Source organism: Lycium barbarum, chromosome 1 (assembly GCF_019175385.1).
Source record: "Lycium barbarum isolate Lr01 chromosome 1, ASM1917538v2, whole genome shotgun sequence".
NCBI lineage: Eukaryota > Viridiplantae > Streptophyta > Magnoliopsida > Solanales > Solanaceae > Lycium > Lycium barbarum.
Genome location: NC_083337.1, coordinates 36,886,971 through 36,893,850, shown reverse-complemented (window position 1 = coordinate 36,893,850; position 6,880 = coordinate 36,886,971). Strand labels below are relative to the sequence as shown.

Sequence of the window (6,880 nt, the reverse complement as noted above, 5' to 3'; positions counted from 1 at the left end):
TCATATTTAAAAAAAAAAAAAAACCGACCTCATGAGATTGGTAATATTATAACAAAATCCGTAGTGAACATATATAGACCTCACGATGTTGGAAATTTATTTGAAAATAAATATTATAAATTATTTTTAATAAACCGACCTCGTGAGGTCGGTAATATTTTAAATTTAAATAATAATAAGTTATAGTACCGACCACATGAGGTCGCTAAATTTTATTAAAAATATTCTAAATTGTTTTCCAGAAAGCGACCTTGTGAGGTCGTTGCTTTTTTAAATTAAAAACAATTATTTAAGATACCGACCTCATGAGGTAGGTATATTTTTAATGTCAAAAAATAATCATTTAAGTTACCGACCTCATGAGGTCGGTAATTTAGTCAAAATCAGGTCAATTCACTTATTAAATTCATGAGGTCGGTAAATTTAATAAAAATCTAAACCCTTGTTCTTATACCCCATTTTTACATTTTTCACTCAAAATCTAAATCCCACTTCCACAACCCCCGGCCCGCCCCTCTTTCCCACCACCGTTAACTTCGCCGCTAGCCAACCCTTGTACTTTCTCTTTATATAAAACATTATGCAACGTAGCCCAATATACAATATTATACCACATTATACCGGGAAAAGCATTATACATAATATATTAACCTTGTATAAAAGGTGTTTATACATAAATATGGGCTAAACCAATTAACAAACTGTAAATATTGGCTACGTGGCGTAACATTTTCTCCCAATAGACATAGAGCATAATTTTCAAAAACTCTGTTCTTTTAGCCAAGTTATGGAACGTTTTTAACAAGTTTAAAAACGAATCGTAATAGCCTAATGAGTTCCTTATATTGTTCCCTGAGCTAAAGTTGGGGATCAGACATTGGTGAAAATACATATCGATACGTCTAGAGCTTGTGTTTCCATGACTAGTAAGATAATCAAGTTACTTTGCTTATCTAGTCCGATCATTTATATATATATATATATATATATATATATATATATATATATATATATATATATATTCAAATTATGACGCAAGTCGCAATAGAGAACGTGTGTAATGGTGAAGCAAATGGAAATAACTCGCAAAGAATAAGCAAATACATAACCTTAATTTTGGCAACCTCTAAGCAAATACATAACCTTAATTTTGGCAACCTCGGTATTTTGATCTTCTACATAGTGTTGTATTAGACCATAATTAGTTCCTTCTGATTAAGGTCATACAATTTGAATGACAAACTTACATACAGTATGATATTATATCATTATCACTAATTTAGGAGTTGAAGTTTATCTCTTGTATTCTATTATTACTGGTGTAACACCTAGATGATGTTAAGAAAGAAAAGAGAGAGGTTTACATAGAGAGAATTTACGAACCAATAACGTTATACGATTTTTCTCATTTATCTGATGCTCTTTTGTTTTTAAAACTTCAAAAAATAGTGATAGCTTTCTCTATTTGAAAAATTTAAACTTTAAACTTTTCATATTTCTAATAACGATGATATGTTTAAGATCACATATTTCAAAAGTACTTTTAATAAGTGCCAACACACCTATCTATCATTTGTTCTATTTTCCTAATTGGTATCACACACCCTTCAAAAGTGCTGCAAAAGAATCAGACAGAAAAATAGAATTAAAAGCATGTAATAAATGGAAAAAATTTACAAGTGTTTTCCATGTTTTTCCAAACTTACTCACTTCTTTTTTTGTGTGTCAACTCCATTATTTGTGGTGTTCTTGATTAAGTTAACCTGCGAAGAAATATTCTCTGGCAAATCAGAAAACACCATCCAAAAATAGACCCATCAATTTTTAAATAGCTAACAAACAAGTGCATGTCATCTTTTATTAAAAACTAATGAGAATTAATCATATAGAGTAATCATTATTGGAACTCTGTGGTTCATAAGGGACTAAATTAAAAGAAAAGTTTCAAAAGCAAATATGCAAAAACTATGTTCTAAAAGTAGCAAAGTACCATTGGAATACTTGTCCGTGATACACCTCACTATTTCCCATAAGTTTTTGTTAACCAATAATTGGTTCGCCTAAGTTATTGTGTACAGAATTGGCCATTTGGTTTCTTCAGACATAAAAATAAATTGCAGAAACAACTACTGGAAACAAATGCTACATGCACTTTGAAGTTTCACTACAGAAATAAATAATAAAGAATGCTGCACAAACTAAACTGCAGAGCCAAAGAATTGCCAAAATTTTGCACTTCGTACTCCGAAGTTTCAGAAGAATGACTAATGTATCTTCTTAGTTGTTAGTTCCTTTGCTGGTTGCTTACAGGAAATTAACATTGACTATAAACCCATTAAGCTTCGTGTTAGTAAAAGATTAGTTTGAGAAGATTAGCATAAAATATTATTCATCATTTAAACTTTCCTCAAATCAAACCAAACCAAATCTTAACTGACAAATTGATGGAAAATTTACAGTTCATTCCAGAGTTCGTGATGTTTGAGAATGAGGTGGGTGAAATTATAGAGCAACGAATAGACTATGAATGACAACCAATCCTATGCGAGCATTGTAAGAGTTTTGGCCATAACAAAGAGCAATGTAGGAGATTGCAAAAATGGGAACGAGAAAGGCAAGAGCCCCCAATACAGCCACATAAAGTTGGGAAAGCAGTAGCTGAAATGCAAGGAAGGGACAGGGGTGAAGCACCACTGATTGCACATAGAAAGAACAAACAGCCACAAAATGAATTCAAACCAACAGGGAACTCCTTTGCTCCAATAGAAGACCAAAATGAGGGAAAAGTGGGACACAGAAAAACAGCAGCAAGTAATAGTAGCAGCGGACAAAAGTAAAGAGCACCAAATCAGGGAGCCACAGCAGGCCAAGCAGCAGGAGGTACATAAGCAGATAACAGACGGGGACAAAACAGGAATGGGTTTAGGTATAGCAGGTGCAGGGAGGGGAGGAGGAAACTAAAATGATTGAAAGGTACCCTCCGAAGCATAAACAAGAGACACTTCAATGAGGTACCCTCCGAAGCATAAACAAGAGACACTTCAATGAGATGGAAATCAAGGCAGACAAAGCAAAACAGAGCTGGAGGAATGCCAAACTGCACTGCAGCATAATCATACAAATGCAGACTTAATTTGAACAGAGATACAGCTAGCGGCAACATACCACAAATTACATCAAGCAAGGATTCAATTCCTTAAACAGAAAAGTAAGCTCCACTGGCTGACAGAAGGCGATCTAAATACAGCGTTTTACCATAATATGCTAAAAGTAAGAAGGAATAAAAATAGAGTGCTCAACATCAGAGACAGCAGTGGGCTGATTGTCAACATAATTATCCACAACTAGTCAAATTCTAACTCTTGCAGAGTACCCATAGTTCATTTTTCTCTAGAGCACACACATAATAAGGAGATTAAAATAAATTTTTAAAAGGAGTAAAAGGAAAAAGGAAATACACTGAGAATTAGCAGGTAATTAGCTTGCTGTAACTGACACTTTGTTTCTTCAATTTATCAGACAAAATCTATATATTCAAGCATGAAGTTGAAAATCATAAACAGAGAGTAAAGAAATCTAAAGCAAAGATCTAAAAGTGGTTGTTCAAGATCATATCTATCAGAAACTCATAACCAGTTGCTAACCTCAAAGTCTCATTCATACAACACGAACATATTGGTAGAAGAGAACATGACAACAAAAAGGGTAAAAAGAACACATAACCCAACAAGAATCACTATCATGGATCATTTATAGTATTAAACAAGAATATTAATAGAGAAGTTAAAGAATCACAAGCAATATATCTACCAGTAAAGAGTTCAGTCCCTTAGATACAGAAGAATTTTTAGTACACTCAAGAGACTAGATTAAAAAAAAGGGGGAAACATTTCAGACATTCTAATGATAAACGTAGACCAAAAGGAAAAGCTTTACATACTTCTTTGAATCATTAAAATATGTACAATTCAGGTCTTTAACATTGAAGGCAAATTTTCAGACAAATTAGTGTTTTGTTTTAGACAAGATTATGAAAAGGTCTCTAGTGATTTCATGTTGTCAGTCACATTCAGACATGATCAGCCTAATATTCCGAGAGGACCACCATCTAATAACTCTTAAAATTGCAGTGTATTATCTAATCTCTCCTAATCGCAAAGTTGATATTAACAGCTGAGTATTTTCAAAAGAAGCATAAAGCTCTTAACAACCATGAAGAAAAAAGCCCCACCCACCTCCTTTTTTCTCTTTATTTCCCCTATATATAACCCCCGGCCAATTAAGGGTGGGGAAGTGGCAATGCTCCAATTAAACTCCTAAGATAGGAGAATAAGGAGGCAACAATATAAAAACTAGTCATCAGAGAAACCATGCCTCAACATCCAGCAATTGTTAACAAGATAATATGCAACATCTTCCACAGTTTTGGCAAGTTTTGATTAAGGGATACAACATTTTATTTTCTACTATGTTTCAAATTGTCAATAGCTCGCCTACTGGTACTTATCAGTTCTTCACTTTCCATAATCTTGATTAGCTCGCCTTGACTACTACTTATTCAGATCACCAAATAACTGAAAGTTATTATAAAATTCTTTATGAAGGTCTTTGGTTCATTAGAGGATATCTCTTAACTATTTTGAAATGGGATCCAAGGTTTATAGCACCCGAAGTCATACTCACTTGCAATGTAATCAGGATTCATCCTGCAAGATCTACCTAAAGTTTCTATGACCTCAAAATTCTGAAGAACATTGGTAACAAAGTAAGTAACCTTTTAAGAATTCATAACTGCACCAACAACGTCATTAGAGGTAAATGTGCTTGAATATATGTTTAAGTTCTTTTAGAGTCACCTTTTCCATTTTTTTTTATTGGTAAGCATCGACAACACCTAGATTATGATATCAAATTTTATGCATCTCTTGTATAAGAATTGGTCATAGAAGAGCACATATACCATCTAGTTAGACTACAAACAAATATGAAGAGACGATATGAAAGAAAAAACTTTTAAGATACTTTCAGAACACAAAAAAACTATTATTTTAAATACTACAATAACAAAGAATTAGATCTCAATATGATTAAACAAAACACCTCAAAAAAGTCTTGAACACTATGTGAATGTTCTTCCAATAGCGCTCGCTTCCTTTCCCCGTCTTCTTCAAACTGCAAATCGATGAAAAACTGTTAACTGATACTATAAATAGAATGTGCGAAGGAGATTCAAATGAAATTACACAATGTGTGAACGCAACATAAGTACTTCAACAACTCTAAATTTCGTTCCAACGCACAAATCTCTGTAACAATCAACAGTAATCTCTGTATAATTAGTTCAGACTATTTTAAAATTAGTAAAGATCTAAATTAGAAGAATAGATTCGCCTCAAACACGACCAAAAGTTTTTTCCAAGCTTTGAAAAAATACCAAGTATTAAAATTGCCAATATTCGGAATTGAAAGGAGGGAACCCTAAAGTTTTACCGCCAATTTTCTTTGCCTCAAGGGCAGCCAAAAAGGAATTGAAAGGAGGAAGCCCTAAAATCTTAAGCAAAAAAGAAGTAAAAGGGGGGAAACCCAACAAAATCTTACCGCCAATTTATTTTTTCTTCCATATATGTCGCTCCATATCTGAAATTCTCCATATTTTTCGGTAGCACAATGTATTAGTGGGCGGACTCAACCAATTTTAACCAAAATGGGACTGATTTTTGAGAAAAGACTGAGCCAAAATGGGAAGTTTTGTTAACTCTTTGAAATGGGTCTTCGTATGAAATGGGTCTTGAAATGGGTCTTTGTATGTTTGCTGAATAGGAGTTCTTTTTGTTTTTTAAGGAGTATGATGTGGCACTTTCACATCCTAAGTTTAATTCCTTTTTTTATAATTACTTTTAGAAGACTTATTGGATGATTTACATATATATTTATCTTAAATATATTATTTTTATCACATATTTTAGTTCTAACTGTTTGATTGAATATACAACTAATATTATATGTATTCACTAATTTTGAGTTCTCGTGGTAATTAAATAAGAATGGTTAAACAATTAAAGACATGTATAGAAATCTCCAATATTAGTTGTAAATGGGGGTGCGTAGATACCTATTTCCATACCAAAATCGAAAAAATTATATCGCGGTTTTGATATTATGGTATTTGATACGGTATTTGGTATGCAATTAAATTTTTTTGGCATTCGGTATGGTATTTGATATTTATAAAGAAAATACTAAAATAACGAATACCATACCGAAGTATAGTTACATATACAGTTCATAAAATTAGTATTATTATACTAACAAATATATAAACTAGTACGATTACAAAACTAAAATTGTTCAAATGTTGAAACTTTGCCTACTCTATCTTGATTGAAGTATCTTTTCGTGTAATCGATTTACGTAATAAGGGAATTACTTGTATTTTCTTTTGAATATTTTTACATGTGTGAGTTGTTATAGTACGATATAATTGAGACGTTTCTTAAATAGCAGAACGTCATAATTCTCTACGATATGAATATGTAAGTTGAAGTGGATCAAATGATTACTGATTTACCGTAGTAACGCAAAATACCAAAATCGTATTTAAACCGAACCATACCGAATTAATGTGATATATATGGTAATGGTATAGTATTTTTAGAAATCGAGAATCGAAATTACCGTACTGAAGCTTTAAATACCGTATCATGCCCACTCATAGTTGTAAATTTCGATTGTCTATAGCTAGTTTTAAAAAGGATGTTTAAATGATATACATCCTCGCAATATTCTCAATTAGGCTCGTTTTTTGAGTTACTATCAATCTTCATATTTCTACAGATGACTTAAACTTTTATTCTTGCCAGAAATTTAGATTATTTGTAAT

General features: G+C 32.3%; 1 long non-coding RNA gene across 2 annotated transcripts; it reads right to left on the bottom strand.

Moving 5' to 3' along the window:
• Positions 1 to 1,439: 1,439 nt before the first annotated feature.
• Positions 1,440 to 5,847, bottom strand: LOC132635967 (uncharacterized). Of its 2 annotated transcripts, none has more exons than XR_009580910.1 (4): positions 5,599 to 5,847; positions 5,101 to 5,172; positions 1,707 to 1,763; positions 1,440 to 1,616 (listed from the first exon to the last, which is right to left on the bottom strand). It is a non-coding gene; the product is annotated as an uncharacterized LOC132635967 (long non-coding RNA). The 2 variants fall into 2 exon arrangements; XR_009580890.1 differs by having other exon boundaries at positions 1,442 to 1,616; positions 1,711 to 1,763; positions 5,599 to 5,846.
• Positions 5,848 to 6,880: the final 1,033 nt, after the last annotated feature.